The following is a 20,074-nucleotide window of genomic DNA, read 5'->3' on the forward strand; positions in this document are numbered from 1 at the left end:
TACTATAAAAATTGTAGCCACTGATGTTCAATGCATCAGTAAAAGGGGCATTTGGAAGCCATGTTTCAGTTACAGCTATGCAGTTAGCATGTAACTGTTTTGTGCACAAAGCTAAGTCCTTTACATGCCACTCTAAATTTTGCACATTCATAAGGAAAATGCTAAAGTCACATGAACTAGAAGTGAGATTTTCTTTATTTATTAGATATTGAGGCATGTTTGCCACATATTCAGAAACTGTTTTGTTACAATAAATGGCCTGTTCCTTAAAATCTTGAATAATTAAACCAGACAAACTTGTTACGCGGCTTAATGCAACATAAGCCTGCCCAGGAGCAAAGGTTTTTTTCAAAGACACAACAACATTATCAATGGTAAGACCCTGAACTTTATGAACAGTACAAGCCCAAGCAAGTTTTAGAGGAAACTGACGTCTCAGACCACCTCTTCCTGTGAGTCGTTCCTCTTCTGGAACAATGGCTACAGAACCTGAGACAAGCCCTGGATGATTTTCATACTGTTTCTTCCGTTGTCTTCCAATGTCTTTATTATCAAAATTCACAAAAACAATTTGTGGAAAGTCAGAGTTTCTATAGACAATATCAGTCACAATTCCACATGCACCATTGACAAGACCATCTGCCACATCAACATTTTTACAAAGCATGACACGTGCATTTTTCCCCAAAAGAAGTCTTCCTGCTAAACAAGTATTGTTAGCGTTTGAATGATTACCACTTAGTAACACTTGTCTACCTGTTTCCTTACAATTTACATAATCTTGAGCTTTAATAGTTACATAATCTGGACAGGATGAATGTAGATGGGTTAAATTATGTTGATTTACTTGACCATTAGTTGGGAAAATATGTAAAGCAGCGCTGCCTTCTCCCGTTTCACGTGACTTCAATTGTTGGATATCACTTTTTAACATTTCAGTACCTTTGCATCGTGTCCTAACTCTGCCGAGTAATTTGGCAAATTCCTGATCTTTTTGGCGTACAATGGTTTCCAGGCAAACAATTTTAAACACACCACACCAAAGATCCATACCCACATTTTCTACATACAATGGTTTTCCTCTCACTGGAGGTAATTGAAAGAAATCCCCAACTGCAATAATACAAACATTTCCAAACAATGCAGAGTTACCAGTTTGCTTTATTTGCCTCAGACGCCCATGAATATATGCTAATAAATTATGATCTACCATGGATATTTCATCAATTATCAAAATCTGTAAACTGCTGTAAATGGCACGTAAAGAATTTAATTTTTCCTCACCCAGTGGTGTGTAAGGTAAGCGGACATCTTTACCAATACAGAAAGTGTTGTGTATAGTACTTGCTTGTACATTAAACGCAGCAATTCCTGTGGGAGCTGTCAACAAAACACAGATGTCATCTACATGACGACAAAGAGGAGACAATAGTCTATTTGATTCATATTGTATTGCTTTAATTAGGTGAGTTTTACCAGTCCCTGCACCTCCTGTTATGAACAGGTGGAATGGTTCTGGCTTTTTTCCCAAAACCTTTTCCACACACCATTTTCTCACTTGGTAAAAAATATCCATCTGAATTTCATTTAAAGAGCGAATTAAAGCCAAGCCATCACTACGAGGCATTTTTGTTTTATTCAGTTGAAAGAAATGGCTATGTTGAGCTGAAACTCTTAAATCAGGAATATCAAATTCCTGTTCATCATCTACACTTTTTTGGTTCTGCAACAACTCTTGACACTCAAGTCTTTCCAATTCTTGCTCAGGGCATAATTCACACCAGCCATCTTCAACTACACCAGCATTATCTATCCCTTGCTGAGCATTAACCAATTTATCACCATCAATTTCAAATTTACTTCTGTTTAATGTTACCACGGACTTTACCAACTGCAGACCTGAATTACCAAGTCTTATCGTGCCCTTATGAAAAAAGTCTTGATACGTTTCAAAACCTTGAGGTTTCAGCTGGCTATCGCTGTAGTATGGCAAAAACAACTGCAGATTGCTTTGATAAAACAGTTCAGGCTGTTTTGTTTCAGAGAACTTAACGTAACGTACAACAGCAGGTTGTGTGCGGGTTCTTTTCACAACATATCCAGTGTTGTTGTTCAACTTTATTCGCTTAGCAGCACTTTCATTTTTTGACAACACACGAAATTCGGAAGCAAATACTGCTAAACACATTGAAGGAAAATCATCACTCTTAGGTCTGTTCTTATATCTATCCACAATGCTTGTCATCCACATATCATCTGTACTAACAGAATGCTTTGATGCTTTTTCTTTTAGTACTTTTAACGGTAAACTCATTTTAACAGTATTTTCACCAACAGGAAGAAACACAACTTTCCGAGAGCACTCTTTCAAATGTGCATTTGTCAGTCTATAAACACTTTCTTGAGCAGATACATCTCTGTTGTGCAAATATGTACTGCCTAATGTTTTTAGACTCTCTTTGGCAGAAGCATTTCCATCCCTGCTTGCTTCCTTTTGTGCACACTGCAATAATAAACCCATTTCCTTCTCTGATTTAGAGATGTAAGAAATGATGTACACAACACATGCGTATGCGTCGACAACAAACTGTATATCCATATTAGCATTCCAGCATTTTAACAGTGGCTTGCTATATTGATTAATCCAAACTTCTTTAAGTTGACGTTTCAGCACAACATGGGTTTTCCGAGCACAACAGTTATATGCAGTTTCAAATGTGCTTTGGTGTAACCCAACAGATTCAAACAAATCCTCAACATTGTCACAAGTTGGCCCATCAGTTGAGAGAGCAGCTTTAATGTGTGCAATCAATGCAGAAGCCTCTTTTTTCTTCAATTGCTGTGTCTGTGCATTTTCTTTACAGTTGCAAGACTCTTTCTGTGATAACACACATTGACAAGACTGTGTCTCTTCAGCACTTGTGCTACGTGATATGAATGTACGCGCAGAAGGTGGTCTAGGAAAATTAAAACGACACACAGTTCCTTTTTTTTTACATGTTTTCGCATGTGTTTCAGAGTGTTTTTGCACAGATGTTACAATTTCCAGTAAGTCAATATTTGATGGTAACTCACAAGTCACATAACGATCAATAAATGCAATCACTTCAGCATCTGTATTTCTGTCAATTACAGGTGCATCCTCTATCCAAAACAGGCAATGAAGATGTGGTGAGCCTCGTTGCTGAAACTCCACCCTATAAAAATAATCCTTAATTTTTCCTATAGGACATGCAGGCGACATAAGAACCTCTTTCAGAAAACAATGCCAACGAAAATCAAACATCCGAGCAGCAGTGACAGGATTCCGACGCAAAAGCTCACATCTGTCTGCCCATTCCAACTGCTCCACAGTTTCAGTTCTACCTTCGTGCTTCAGAATGCAGGAAAGTAAATTCTTCCACCGCATATCAGCTGAAGAAAATGAACAGAACCATGTGGGGATTCCAAGCTGCCTCACACAAGCCATGAGGTCTTTCTGGGCCGCCTGCCAAAAAGCTGGCGTACCTCTAATTGGTTTTAAAAATCGGTACCCATCATCAAATTCCAACATCCTTTTAATGGAATCATCACTATTCAACAACTCTCCAGTAACTACTCGTTTATTTTTAAAATTATACTTACCTTTTCTTACTGCAATCGAAACATTTGAAACGACCTTTTCTAATTCTGTCATATATTGGGCAAAAAAAATATATTCCACATTTTGTGCAAAACGACAATCAGCATTAAGAATCCTGTTGTTAAAATATCGTGATAGAGTTAAAGGATGTTGTCTTCCATCATGATATGTTGGTCCACCCTTGGGAAACAACACAGGAAAACACTTAGCCTCATTTGTAATATCGGACAACAACTTCACCGGACTATTGCCTTCAGCGGGAGCTACATTCAAAATGTGATCAAAATATTGATCCAAAGCCTCTTGACCAATGTCTACTGGCATTAGACAAGTGTCCTGGAACATGCAATGCTGCTGTCTATCATGCAGAAGTTCATCTCCTAAAACATTTGAAACGTCAACATCTGCAGTGCATTCAACATTTTTTTCTACAACATCAGATTTTTCTTTACAAAAACCATTAATCCAATCATTATTAAATTTCACGTTGTTATAATAAGAATTATGGCTTTGTAAAAACTGTAAAGCCTGCTTAACACGTTCCGTATCAACATACTGATATTCATAATGTCCTTTATAAGTAAGCTTCCGTTTTAATTTCACAGGCACAAGAGAACCCTCAATAGACATGCGTGGTAACAAAAAACTGGTTTGTTCAGTATTTGCAGGAACACAAGTAATAGGTCCATGCACACCATTCTGCCCACCTTTGGGCAATGCTAACAGTTTCATAAATGGAATATGTAACGCTATTAGATGTTGTTCTAATTGATTTAAACATGCCAATTCTGCTGGTATAGGTTCAAGTTCTAAGTTATTTTTAACACTTTCAGCTGGTACTTGACCTTTTTTTATTTTAGCATGACACGTGTAACAAATCCACAACTTGCTTCTTGGTGTTTTCATCCATTCACAATTTTTTGAGCAGTTAGCATTACAGGTATGCAAATAATCAGAAGTGATACATTGATCAGCAATAAGTTCAAGTCCTGCATTACTGTAGGACTCTTTTCTACAATGTAATACTTGATGTTCAAATAACAACCTATGACATACACAACAAACAAACCCGGGTCCATCCTTAACTTTATCCAAAAATTGTTTCATCACAACATCAAACTCTTCTAACCGTTCTTTATTCAATTGTCGCTTCAATTTATTCCCATCCAACACACTTTTCCTAAAGTGAGGATCTTGATGATATTTTCTAGAACTCAGTGCTTTAACATTTTCTCTATGAGTAACATTACTGTGATATTTTCTAGAACTCAGTGCTTTAACATTTTCTCTATGAGTAACATTACTGTGATATTTTCTAGAACTCAGTGCTTTAACATTTTCTCTATGAGTAACATTACTGTGATATTTTCTAGAACTCAGTGCTTTAACATTTTCTCTATGAGTAACATTACTGTGATATTTTCTAGAACTCAGTGCTTTAACATTTTCTCTATGAGTAACATTACTGTGATATTTTCTAGAACTCAGTGCTTTAACATTTTCTCTATGAGTAACATTACTGTGATATTTTCTAGAACTCAGTGCTTTAACATTTTCTCTATGAGTAACATTACTGTGATATTTTCTGGAACTCAGGGCTTTAACATTTTCTCTGTGAGTAACATTACTCTGATATTTTCTTTTACTCATTTCCTTAACATTACATTTGTGTAACAAATCCAATTTATACTTGTTTTTACTTCCATTTTTTTTTTTATCTCTGTGTAAAGGATCAGTTCTGTATTTTGCAGCACTACGTTCTTTAACACACGTTCTATAGATAGCATTTTTCTTATACTTATTTTTACTCAATTCCAATGCTCTGGATCTATGCAAAGAATCAGATTCATATTTCCTTTTACTCATATCTTTTTTCTTTTGTTTATGCTGTTCAATTATTTGATAATGCATTTTGTGGTAAAAGGATCTCTTTTTTTTTAGATACTTAGAAAAAGAAGATTCACCAACTGAATCACAACTAACATTATGTGGTTGAAAAGAACGGCATCTTAGCAGTGGTGTGTCAGAACAAATACTATTGCTTTTACACCAATTGGCACATCCAGCTTCACCACTACAATGAACACAGACAACAACCTCATAATATTTCTTATCACATTCTCGCAAATAAATTCCTTGATTTCCAAATATTCTATTTACAGGCTTATACTTTCTCCATATGCTACCATTGTGTACAAAAATTTCTACTCCCAAAACATTTGAAGTAGCTTGAATGTCAATCTCAGATACAAAACTGCCAACATATTTCATACGTGACTTCTGAATGTACTCAGACACTGTTCCATAGCCTTTCTCCAGCAACTTCATATGAATGTCACTGTTCTTTAGCATAAACTTAACAACAGCCAGTCGAACTCTTCTATGACAATTTTCAGATCCACTAATGACTCGAGAAATAGCACGAAAAAAACTATTGCCATCATTTAATGTGACCTCTGTCTTACAAATAGAACCAAGCGTTACATTATTAGTTGGAATGTCTTCATACTGCTTCACAAAATCTAAATCAATATGTTTTGACAACAAAACTGCACTCTCAAACGACAATGGATAAAAACTGAAAGCATTTTCAACTAAATTGTTACTTTGATAGATTTCACTGTTTTGGTGATCATTGTTAACCAATGCACTAAACAAAACTTCATTACAATCACCAACTTCAGACCTGCCATGTTTAACACTCTTGCAATCTCCTTCTGACAGCATTTCTGAGTCTCTTTTGCGTTGCCTCATATTATGACCCAAATTATTTTTTTCCATAGATTTACACAACCCAAAACAACGCTGCTGCTGAAAAATTTCAACGCAAGTTACAACTTCATAATGACACTCATTTATATTTTGCAAATATATGCCTTGTTTAGATATGGCCTTACGTTGACAGGCATATTTCAACCAACGTTCATTGTGAAATGTATACACACTCACACCCAAGTAGTCAGCTGTAGCTTGAATTTCAACCTCTGTAGCCCAACTACCAGAAAATCTCATTCTAGAAACATTGAGATATTCATCCACAGACATATTTTCAGATCTCAAAAGAGAACTATAATTTCCAACATTCTTTTGTAAATGTGTGACAACTGCACGTCTTAACTTTATGTGATTTTTCTCTGTACCACTAATAACTTTGGACACAGCCCTAAAAAAACAATTGCCATCGGCTACTATATGATCAGTTTGACATGGAATTCCCAACATATCAACCTCTAGAGGGTTAGAACAAGCAGTGTTTTCACAATGCACATTCAGTTGTTTACACAATGCTTGTGTAACATCAAAATCAACAGGGTAAAACTCAAGTTTCTTTGATGAAACATCACCAAGAAACTCAACATCCAAACTAGCTTCATTAGCATCATACCATTTTGTCTTCTTTGATTCACGTTGCACAGTAGAAAGCTTACGCTTTCTGTTACTTTCATGCAACAGTAAGGGACTAGTTTGAACATCTAAACTGCACCCGAAACCAAACTGTGACCCAGTATTTAATCCAGTTTTACAATCCTTCTCAAGCACACTTTGTTTATTTTTCTCACTATGATCATTGTCAGTAACAGCAACGGATGCAATTTCAAAAGCCATTTCTTTCCCTGCAAGTGAAATACTCAAGCAACAAATATAATTGTATAAATCATTAAGACTAGGAAGGTACATGATAATACTTCTTCCATTTACATCTGCCATTCCAGTACCACTGCGTGCATGTGAATCCACCACAGCATAATGGCCGTTTTCTGAAATAACAGCACAAGTACTACTGCCTATGGTCAAAAAACATGTTTTATACTTGACAAGCATGTGCTCCAGTCCCTTTTTAAGAGTTATCACTTCACCACTGTCAACAAATTTACCATTACTCACATTAACAATCCCAGAAACGTATTCACCATACTCAAACTTAAATAATTTACCATCAATTTCAGAATCCATGGGCAAATCAGGTACTGACAAAAACTTCAAATTTCCAGGGATGATTTTGTTTTCACACACCGAGGAGTAAAGCTGATCACCAAGAAACACAACATGGTCCAAGTCTGTTGCCTCCCACTCAAAAACACTACGATCCGTGTGTTTAGCCATACTCACCAGGGCTATTGCCATGCACTGCACACCTCTGTTTTGAAGCTGCCGATCTCCTTGATGAAAAGATCCCCTTACACAACGTTCTGTGTCAAATCTGTTACAATTGTTTTCATTTAAAATCACTGAAGATGATTTTTTTTTTAAATTAATGCATTTTTTTCCAATTTTCAATGAATTTTTGCGTTCCATTAACACTTTACATTGTTCGCCAACCACAACTTTGTCATTTAACTCCTGAACATGTTCTTTTATAAAACCAGTCTGTCTTTTGCCCAAAACTGACTGATTCACACGTGCATCCTCTGCTCCCAAACCAAATGTATTATTACACCCATCCCAAGAAGCTTCTTTCACAAACATTGAACTGATGCCAAACCATTCTGCATTCAAAGACTTTTTCAAGTTCCAAATGTGCAACATCAAGTCATTAAAGCAACTGTTGAAAACAGCCACAGATGTTCCAATATTAGAAAACATTCCAGATGAATCTCGTGCACCACAATCGACCACAACAAAATACTCTTTGTGATGAATGACAGCACAAACGAAACCCTGCAAATCCAACAAACACAGATCTTCCTCCATCAGTCGCTCCTGCATCATTTCATACAGTGAAAAATCTTCACTCTTTGAATCACCAGAATACACAGGCTCATTGATAGCAACATCCCAAATTCTTCCAAACACACTGAGCTTTTCAGAAACCTTGAATAACTTTTCGGAATTGTTCACACATCCATCACTTCCATTAAATGAACAAACCAACTGCACACCTTCATTTCTAATATTGTCAACATCAGCGTCCCTCCATGTACACACTGGAGCAACAACATGGTTGATTGCAGCCACAACACAACATGTAAGAGATGTTGTACTATCACTTGAATGTGTTAATCTTACTTTCATTCCAGAAATCAAAGGCTTCTGTATTTGCTCCTGACACACACAACCAGAAGTTTTACCTTCTTCTTGAACCTTACACACTTTGGTGCGACGCATATTAAATCCCTTCTTTCGTGGCATCTATAAAAAAAATATATAAAAATGAAACCACCAGTAAAATAAGATCATCATTTCTATTATGTATACCTAAAGCAATACATTTATGCCACACAGACCAATAATCAAAAACAAACAATATTTTCAGACTATTGGAAAATAGTTCTACACAAATAAAAGTAAAAATAATAATAAATGTGTCCTAAAATACAGTGTTCCCCAACCCCCGGGCCGCGGACCGGTACCGGTCTGTGGGTCATTTGGTACCGGGCCGCACAGAAATAATAACTTACTTCCGTTTTTTTTATATCTGAATCTGAAAGAAGTTTTATTTAGAAAAGTTGCCCGATTCTGTGTGACTGTCACACCCGTCTGTCAACAGTAACGCAGACCAAGGTGCTCCTCTCGGCCACGTGATAAGTTACTGCTAAAATAAAACCCAGAAGCTAGCAAAATGAGCCTAGGGGAAAAGGCCCGGCCAGGAGACAGGAGGAGCCTTCCACTTCCAGAAAAGAAAGCTACACTTAACAGACAGTACTTTTTTGCACCATGAGTATGAGAAGGGGGGAGGATGATGAGACCCATGCAATGTTCCATTCATGGGTGTCAAAATTAAAGCTCGGGATGTGTGTTGTCACGTATCTGTTACTCCTTCTGCGTGGCGTTGCTACAGTAATCCTCCACCAACATCTCAAAGACCGATCCATTAACTTAAAAAATGTGCAATAAAGTTTATTGAAAAAAGAAACCTTATCCGTGAAAACCTTGAATTACGTCATACCGGGCCGTGGCGCTAACTAGGTTGGGGAGCACTGCTATAGATTATTAAACACTGCAAATTTAACTTACCTTTACCAAACTCTTAACTGGCTTACAAAACAAAAGGCTCTCTGGAAAAACCAGCAAACAGCTCCTCTCTGTTGTCCAGAAATGGTCAGCCACTGGTGTGGAAGATCCCTCAGAGCAAAACTCTGGAGTTACAAATAAAATGTAAAAGGAATAAAAAAAATTAACATTTATTTAAAACAAATACATAAACTTTAATAGACATAAAATGGTAAATGCTCTCTGGGAGGCTAATCCATAGAGGAGGTCCATTAAAACTGAATGAGGCCTTTCAGTGTGTTTTAACTTTTGGGATAACCAAAAGGCCTGTATCAGAGGACCTCAGGGTCCAGAGGGGATCATACTTTAAAATATCAGATAAATATGAAGGCCCAAGACCATACAAACATTTATAAACTAATAAAAACTTTAACATCAATCCTAAAGCGAACAGGAGGCCAAGCAGCCATTTTAAAATCTGTGTTCCTGCAAATATATTCATACTGGCTGCCACACACTTATAGATTATTTGAAGAAATTTATACACAAATTTAACATGTGTCCTATATTAGATTATTAAACACTGAAAATTGAACATAAAACCTAAAAAGTACTAAATACGTTGGAACTGATCTTCAGTGGAAATACCCACGGGTCGGCAGGCGTTTATAAACCGCGGTCAGGTGAGCCGACATCTGTGGAAGTGCGGTCTCGCTAGCCGTCACTGACTTTTTGCATGCGGGTTTACATCATAGTTTACATCATAGTTTACGGTGCACACCGCCAGCGAGCTGAAAAGACGGTATAAAGCGCTAATATCACCCATGTCAGTTACTCATCAAATAACATGTACTGTGCTCAGAAATCAATGAGAGATATTGCAGCTCTAGATTGTCTTTTGATGTACAGATTTATTCCTTTATTGCATGTCTGACCATTCTATAATCAACTACCAAGAAGAATGTGTTTGTTTGAAATTATGCAATCAGACAGATTCTAAAGGTGAGTTTGAACACTAACAAGTGTTTTGTGTGTTGTTGAGCACGGCATGGAATGAAACAGAAATAAAGATTCTCCACGTAAAATGACATCTGATCCAGTCATGTCAATTCATTCTAAAGTGGCTTCTGTCCAAGATTACACAAAACTTTCAGTGGATTATTGTTGTTAATGATGTTCACTAATATAACAGCAAGTTTGAAGAAGATTTACTGTATAAAATTAGAGATATTGCCATTATAGTCTCACTGAGGCTGTCTCATTCAGTCAGCATAACATGGAAACCACCCAAAATGCCAATTTATTAAAAGATTACACAAACATTTCAATGGATTATTGTTAGTTATGCCTTTTCATTCATAGTATTACGTATAACCATCCAAAATAAAATTTGGTACAAAGGTGACGCCAAACATTTAACATATTATTGTTGGAAGTGTTGTTCACTAACTACACGGCAAGTTTAAACAAATTTGACTGAAGAATATAAGAAAGTCAAGTTATAGACCACTTCACAGTCATAGTGTAATATTTAAACCTTACAAAATACCCTTTTTTCAAAGGTGACGCTAAACGTTCACTGGATTATTGTTAGTAATGGTGTCCATGATCATCACAGCAAGTTTGAAGAAGAATGACTGTAGAAAAGTAAAGATATTGACATAATAGACCAATTCAGGCCTCCTTATTCATAGTATAAAATGTTTATAAACCGGTTAAAGTGGCATTTTGGGTGGATCAAATGTTCTTTAACTATGAAGGCAGGATGCCTAGGAGAATTAAACTTTAATATCTGTAATTTTCTCCTGTCAATATTCTTCAAAATTGCTGAGATTATCATGAACATTATTACCAACAATAATCCAGTGACTTTTTTGTGTAATCTTTTAATAAATTGGCATTTTGGGTGGTTTCCATGTTATATGCTGACTGAAGGAGACAGCCTGAATGAGACTATAATATCAATATCTCTAATTTTATACAGTAAATCTTCTTCAGGCTTGCTGTTATATTAGTGAACATCATTAACAACAATAATCCACTGAAAGTTTTGTGTAATCTTGGACAGAAGCCACTTTAGAATGAATTGACATGACTGGACCAGATGTGTCATTTTACGTGGAGAATCTTTATTTCTGTTTCATTCCATGCCGTGCTCAACAACACACAAAACACTCTTGTTAGTGTTCAAACTCACTTTTACATTCTGTCTGATTGCATATATTTCAAACACACACATTCTTGGTAGTTGATTATAGAATGGTCAGACATGCAATAAAGGAATAAATCTGTACATCAAAAGACAATCTAGAGCTGCAATATCTCTCATTGATTTCTGAGCACAGTACATGTTATTTGATGAGTAACTGACATGGGTGATATTAACACTTTATACCGTCTTTTCAGCTCGCTGGCGGTGTGCACCGTAAACTATGATGTAAACTATGATGTAAACTATGATGTCAACGCGCATGCAAAAAGTCAGTGACGGCTAGCGAGACCGCACTTCCACAGATGTCGACCGCGGTGTTTAAAAAGTATTATGTGAACTGCTATATATTTGATCAATTAGAAAGGAGTTTCACTACTTAATGTGGTTTAAAAACTGTAAAAACTACGTTCGAATTCCAAGAACTATAAAGATGGCGGAATGACTACAAAAACCGATCTCTGAAACGGATAGAAAGTTGTTGTTTGTCGATCAGTATCGATTCTACGTGTCATTTTGTACATTTGTGTCCGTTAAAAAGAAAATTCGTCGGTTGGTTTGCTTTAAAAAGTATTTTAAAAATTACGTTCGAATCAAATTGCCATGACCACTTCCGGTTCAACGAAGGAAAAGTTCAAATCATTTACGTTCGTCCTATCGATTTTAAACTTGTACGGTTTTTATTCAAAAAAATTGTTTATCAGAGGGTGAGTAGTGTTGTCTTAAGGCCTGTTCACACCGGGACGAATTTCGCCGGCGATTTTCGCCGACGTTTAACGCCTCGTGACTAAACAAAGGCCACCAACGAGAGTGTGCACACCGACGCGAAAAAACGCCAGGCGTTAAAGCGTCAAAAAAAAAAAACGCCTCGGGTTCGTTTTTTTTTTCGACGCGTCGCGTCGAAATCTACTCGACCAATGAGAACGGCGCTTTTGCTCACGTGTCTGGAGCTTCTGAAGTTACAGTAAAACACAACTTGGGGGCGCTCAAACACAAAACTGCCTTGCTGAGCACACATACCAGCGAAGAAGATAGACGCCAAGTAGCGTCTACACAGCCGCGAAGCAATAATGACGGACATTCTAAAACATCCCCGAACCAAGCACCAGTTGGAGCTACTGGTGCTTGAAATATTCATGTTTTCTTTGTTTGATTCTGACAAGCGTGTAAATACTTGCTCTCTTCTTCTGAGGGAAAAGCGAGTTTAAGAAGCGTAAAGTTGCGCAGCGCCACCTTGTGTACAGGAGTATTTCTGTTTTACATTAAGCGCCATCTAATGTCAGGGAATGAAATTGCATGTTCACTCCACTCATCGTCAGCGAAAATCGCCTGGGTGTGAACACAAAAAACGTGGCGAAAAACGCTGGCGAATAACGCCTGGCGAATATTCGTCCCGGTGTGTACGGGCCTTTAGTGTGAAAAAGGTCGTTGATTTACAGTAACGGTCCTTTTAAAGTCGCGGGAAAATTCATAATGGTCGTGACTAACCTCGAGTAAAGTTGAAGACCTCCTCCTTCTTCTCACTGGGGGTCCGGTGGTCTTCCTTGCTGGTCAGGAGCGTCGAAGATCGAAGTGTAGTAGAAATGAGGAAAGCCCTTAAAAGAGCTGTTTTTGCTCTAGTTCGGCAACCTTGAGTGAAATTCTCCGTGGGGTGTGGTTCTCCAGTCGTCCAGCAGGGGTCGAGTAGAGGGAAGATTGATATGAAAATCCCCTGGGGTGATTGGCTTGACCAGCTGCTTGACTCAAGGTTTCCCTTTTCTCGTTCGTATTTGATGAAGTAGGTTGATTACATGTTATTTTTTCATGAAATAATAGAAGTTCTACTTAGTTTAGTTCCTTATGTATGTGTAGAACATTTTATAGTAATTATTGTATTGATCATTAATCCGTTGTTGAACATTCTAGCTATTGAGTTTGTTCTCATTTGCATGAGCTCTCCCATGGACCAATCAGACAGCTCCGTTTTTAGTTTGACTCCCAAGGGTTGAAATCTAATAAAATTACATTCCAATCCCAAAGTGGTGGTGTGCTGTCTTCTTTGTGTTATGTCTGTGTGTTTTGTGGGTGATTCTGTTAGATAATTCTCACAAGAAACGTGTGCTATTCCGGGGTCGTGACGTCATACTTCCCATGATGCTTTGCTGGTGGGGGAAATTTCAAAAGAACTCTCTTTTTAATCCCTTGGAGAGTTTGTTTCCAATAAGCAATAATTTTACAGTACTGTTGAGATGTGCTTTGTATGATGTGAAGGGTAGAGTTCCAAAATATTTTTTAACTTAAAAACCATAACTTTGGGTGGTGTTGCCAACAAAGGTGTTCCAAGATACAGGCTGGTTCAACTTAACGTCAGTTCATTCTGAATAGAGTCAGTCTCCTGCAAAACAGTTGATCATCAAGTGATCCTCAGAAGACTCAGACTTTGTCAGAATTCCTGTTCTCTCCTGTAACTCCTGGAAAGCCTTCAAAGATCGGCATCATGCAGTTCCCTGAATTTCATAACAATTTGGACACCCCGTGCTTTCTACTTTTCTATCTCAGGTGTTTACATAAAGCGCTTGACACGAAACAAAAGTGGCGCATTACCGCCACCACCTAGTCTGGAGGGGAACTACTACTATTTAACACGGAGAATGACACCTATTTGTCAAAGTACAAACATAATACATATGAACATTTTACAAAGACTATTTATGAATCTGCTATGTTTTGACCATGGAAAACGTGGCCGATTTTCTAAATAATAAAATTACAAACACTTTGGTGGCGATTTAATGTATTTGTTCAGAAATAAACCCTCAAGTCATTAGTCTATGGCAATATTTTTTTTTTTTGCCGCTGAACGATTTACAGGGTCTTGCGAAGAGGCTTTTTTTCAGTAGTTTTCTCTTCCGTCTTACTGAAAATAGCTTTGAATATGAATCTGACCCTGTTCCTGTTGGCAATAATTCAACCATTTCTTGTGAGATCAAACCGAAAACGAGCAGATATGCAGCATCACAGGACAGCAAGGAGGAGAAGTTGACGTCTCAGAAGATTTCCTCTGGATGGCCTGGCCAGACATGAACAACCTGTGAGTCAAACTTAAAGTTTTTTTTTTTTTTAGTTTAACTTTTTTAGTTAAAGCATTTGTCACTAATTGTTCTTAAGGTTACACAATCTGCTGGGTAAGAGTTTAACATTCTTTTTCAACATTGAGTTGTATAGTCTAACTACATGAAACACTTGACACCTGAGTTCAAAGTTTAGTATTTTTTATTCAGAGTCAAACCATATCACTTGTTTGAAAACAAAAATACTTTCATTTATTAAATACTTTCATTTTTCACCCAGTAAAAAAAAAACACAAGATTTTTCAGCATTTAAAAATACTTCATAAACTAAAATGTAAGACATCAAAAATAAATAGAAACATTCAAAAAATGAGATTTAATTTCCTCAATGAAATACATTAATGTTCCATTTTACAGAGTCTTCCACGTCTCTACTGCTTTGCCAACAGAATAGGGTGATTAAGGTGGTTAAATGTTTCTCGTAGACCCTATAGTGCTGCTTATCAAACGTGGAGCTTTGTTAGATGCATCTAACTCTGAAATCTCAGCTTCCTGAGACAAACAGCTGAAAGGTTTTTTATCAGAGTAAACTTATACCCTTGTGAGGATCTCCTGTTGTAATTTTGTGAACATCGGACAAAGCACAGAGAAAATACAGGGCAGAATGTGCCCCATGCAATAACTAGGTGGCGCTATAGAGCTCGTCCAAAGTTGTCATATCCATGGGTTAAGAATGGAAGCTTCATCATATCCATTGATTTTCAGTGAGATCGGACAAGGAATGTGCACGTGAGAGCAACATTTGGGCATGGCGAGACGCCCAACTTTGCCGCTCTGTCACGACCACACCCCCGCTTTGAAAGTTATGGTTTTTTATCAGAGTAAACTTCAATGGTTTTTCAACAGGTGGACGTCATTTTGAGGTGTGTTTGCTCATCCTACTTGGAGCAGTGATGCTCCAAGTAAAACATGTCATTTCCTGTTGCCAACAGGTGGCGCTACACCTTTTCCGGATTCTTCCACCTCTGATGTGTTCAGAGTCAGACTACAATCATGCACATAAACTTTGGATCAGATTGGATTATGCATGGCTGAGTAATGGCCATTTTTCTTTTCATGGCGTGTTTTCGAAATGACCTCCATTTTCGACGCGCGCCACGGTTACAAACAACCGTAAAAACTTAAAAGCTTCGCAATTTAACATCGGACATGTGTTTAGTTTACAAAACCAAAGTTTGGAGTAATTATTCACAAATCTCTAGGAGGAGTTCGTTCTAGAAGGAGGCCTGCGAATGACCAAAATACACCAAAAATGACATATTGACACCAATATAGCAGACTTCCTGTGCAACTGACAGCTTGGTCCCAAGAGACTTTTTTGTAGGTTTGCATCTGATGAACATGTCCTGTAAATATCAAGCTTGTATGTTAAAGAACATGGCGGGGCTCGCGAAAACAAACATTGTAGGTGGCGCTATCGAGCCGTTTTTGTGCACTTATGCAAGTGCTGTCTATATAAGTTGGAGATATGTAAGAGGCATCTCATTCTGAAATCTCAGCCTCGTGATACAAACGGCTGATTTTTTATGAATTTTTAATTATCTGACTGCAACGCAATCAACCACTTCCTGTTTGGCGGTGGCTTGCGCAGGCACCATCAGGTGTACACCCATGAAACTTTAAACGATGAGAGAAAACCCTTGTGAGTATCTCCTGTTGTAATTTTATGAACATCGGAAAAAGCACAGAGAAAAGATAGGTCAGAATGCGACAAAAACTGTGTTTTTCAATAACTAGGTGGCGCTATAGAGCTCGTCCAAGATTGTCATATCCATTGGTTCAAAATGGAAGCCTCATCACCTCCATCGAATTTCAGTGAGATTAGACAAGGAATGTGCACGTGAGAGCAACTCTTCTGTGCACGGCGAGACGCCCAACTTAGCCGCTCTGTCACGACCACACCCCTGCGTTGAAAGTTATGGTTTTTTATGAGAGTAAACTTCAATGGCTTTTCAACAGGTGGACGTCATTTTCAAGTGTGTCGGCTCATCCTACTTGGAGCAGTGATGCTCCAAGTCAAACATGTCATTTCCTTTTGCCAGCAGGTGGCGCTACACTTTTTCCAGATTCTTTCACTGCAGATGTGTTCAGAGTCAGACTACAATCATGCATATCAATTTTGGATCAGATTGGATTATGCATGGCTGAGTAATGGCCATTTGTCTTTTCATGGCGTGTTTTCGAAATGACCTTGAAATCCGACGCGCCGCCACGGTCACAAACATCCGTAAAAACTTAAAAGCTTCGCAATTTAACATCGGACATGTGTTTAGTTTACAAAACCAAAGTTTGGAGTAATTATTCACAAATCTCTAGGAGGAGTTCGTTCTAGAAGGAGGCCTACAAATGTCCAAAATAGAGCAAAAATGACATATTGACACCAATATAGCAGACTTCCTGTGCGACTGACAGCTTGGTACCAAGAGACTTTTTTGTAGGTTTCCATCTGATGAACATGTCCTGAAAAAATCAAGCTTGTATGTTAAAGCATATGCGGGGGCTCGGGACAAATGTCACTGTAGGTGGCGCTGTCGAGCCATTTTTGTGCGCCCATGCCAATCTCCTGTAAAATACGAAATTTTTCGCGACTCCTGAGGTGTGTGCCAAATTTGGTGAGTTTTGGGGTATGTTAAAGGCCTCAAAAAGGCGATTCTTCCGTCGGAAGAAAAAGAATAATAATAATAATAATAATAATAATAATAACTCTTACAGATACAATAGGGTCCTTGCACTCCGTGCTCGGGCCCTAATAATAATAATAATAATAAACATTCGAATTACAATAGGGTCCTTGCACTCCGTGCTCGGGCCCTAATAATAAACCTAACAGATACAATAGGGTCCTTGCACTCCGTGCTCGGGCCCTAATAAACATTCGAATTACAATAGGGTCCTTGCACTCCGTGCTCGGGCCCTAATAATAAACCTAACAGATACAATAGGGTCCTTGCACTCCGTGCTCGGGCCCTAATAATAAACCTAACAGATACAATAGGGTCCTTGCACTCCGTGCTCGGGCCCTAATAATAATAACTCTAACAGATACAATAGGGTCCTTGCACTCCGTGCTCGGGCCCTAATAATAATAATAATTAAAGCTACAAGTAGCATTTAGCGGGCCCGAGCACGTGCGACCGCATGGCACGAGCGATCGCCCCGTGAGCAACGCCCTGCTCGAGCCATTCTCGTCGTTTTTTCTTGTCCATTCTGGAGCTCCAAGCTATTGTTAATACGACAGCAGCCTGGGGGGGGGGGGGGGGGGGGGGCTGTAATCTGTTGCCTTAAGGGACAAAGACTTTTGCATATAGCATGAAAAAAATTCAAGCAATGATGATAATTGCTATCACTGTCCCTAAGGATGAGAACAATAGAACTCATTCAATTTCCACTACAATGTCTAGATGAGTGTCAGCTATGTCTGATAACTTGGCCAATTAGCTGGACCGGGATCTTGCAAAGTGCAGGTGGTTAACGTCCAGTGTAATGAGTCTGTGGACGGCAACAGTACAGCATAGCTTTTGGTTTCCACAAGAGAAGAACTCCTGACACATCTGCCCTAACAGACAACTACAAGAGGAGTTGAAATGTATAACACGGTGAAGGAGTTTTTGTGCAGAAAAAGGTACCATTAGAAAAGCTGGTAGCAGTGACTGCAGATGGGACTCCTGCTATGATCAATAGACAAACAGGTTTCATCACTCACTGTAAAGCTGACCCAGACTTTCCAAAATGTCTGCATTACTGCTGCGTCATTCACCAGCAGGCCTTATGTGCAGAAGTGATTGGCTCTGGACATATAATGACTCTTATTCTGAAAATCGTAAACAACCTCAGCTGCAAAGCAAAACAGCACAGGATTTTTAAGGTGCTATTGGAGGAGATGTCTGTTGAATATGGTGAATATGAACATTGTGAATCTGAACTTGCATTCTTGACTGACATTACTGGAAAACTAAACCACTTGATCTGCGAGCTGCAAGACAATGGCAAAACTATTTTTTTTTGACCAGCCTGCCTGAGCCAGTGTTTTTCTTGTGGGGATCTTTTCTGCCAGGGCTTGTCAGCTTGGTCAGTGGATGTTGCTGCAGTTGTCTCCCTTGCTGGGACAGCTGGAGTTAAACACAGCAGCTCACGGCTCTGAAGTGGACCCCGTTGCTGTCCCAGTCTGGATGGGCACTGTGGCGATGTTCCAATGGCCAGGCTGGCTCCTGGTATAAAGAGATTCCCAAATACCATTTCCTAACCGCAGAGCCAAGGATGTGTTTACATGTTTAGGTCAAAAATGTGATGGACAGCTTCATGTTGTCTAAACATGCCACCCTGATATTAATCCAGTTGATATGGTTCTCCATCTGTGTCTAGGTGATAGAAAAGCATTTTTTTTTTATATTTACAGCTCTAAGCAAACAAACAGTTGTCTATATAAAAGAGCTTTTACAATTGTGCACTTTTAGCAGGTCTCTGAGTTCATGTGACCAATGTATGGTGGATTTTCACAGACCTTGTTTAAAACTGAAGGTGAGAGAGACTTAGAGAAATGGCTTCATTGTTCTGGAGTTCTTTGTTTCATCCACAGAAGAGTAGAATTGGTGATTGATTTTGAAAAGCTGCTGAAAAAAGTATCTTTTCAAATTGCAATTTCTAACTTGGGTTTTACATTTTGTGTTCCATTTTTTGTGCTTTATTTGGGAAGCATTTGTTATTTGTTTGGTGTTTTTAAGGTTCTGCAAATATACACATCATTTTTTAGAGACATTTGTTATCAGTTGTGTTTGTTGATTTGTAGTTTAATTTCATTGGATGTATAGATGTCGTGTGGGGGGGAGGCTCGACAGCAGGTAGGACCCAGGCGCAGAGACGGGAGGCAAACGGGTTCAGGGCAAGTGGGTTTATTTAACTAACAAAAAGCGCTGCAGAGCAGGATGACAAAACTAAAAACAAAAACTTACTGTGGCATGGCAAGGGACATGGACGCCAGACAAGAAGACGTGATCAACATGAGCAGAAGTTAATGGACCAGCACAGGAGGAAGGCAGAGACAAGACTTATATACAGACAGGGCAGACAAGACACAGGTGAACACGATTAGGGCAGATGGGGACCAAAGGAAGTAAAACTCAAAAACATGACAAGACAGGAAACCTTTCAAAATAAAACAGGAAACAGAACCAAACAAGACAGAACAAGAACTAAAGCGAAAAA

The 20,074-nt window shown here is 38.4% G+C and overlaps 1 long non-coding RNA gene across 1 annotated transcript; it reads right to left on the reverse strand.

Moving 5' to 3' along the window:
• Positions 1 to 506: 506 nt before the first annotated feature.
• LOC144994045 (uncharacterized) lies at positions 507 to 13,433 on the reverse strand. Its single transcript, XR_013657423.1, has 3 exons — positions 13,251 to 13,433; positions 9,578 to 9,699; positions 507 to 8,752 (listed from the first exon to the last, which is right to left on the reverse strand). It is a non-coding gene; the product is annotated as an uncharacterized LOC144994045 (long non-coding RNA).
• Between the last annotated feature and the right edge of the window lie 6,641 nt (positions 13,434 to 20,074).

Source organism: Oryzias latipes, chromosome 7, assembly GCF_053564925.1.
Source record: "Oryzias latipes strain Hd-rR chromosome 7, Olatipes_Hd-rR_3.1".
Classification (NCBI taxonomy): Eukaryota; Metazoa; Chordata; class Actinopteri; order Beloniformes; family Adrianichthyidae; genus Oryzias; species Oryzias latipes.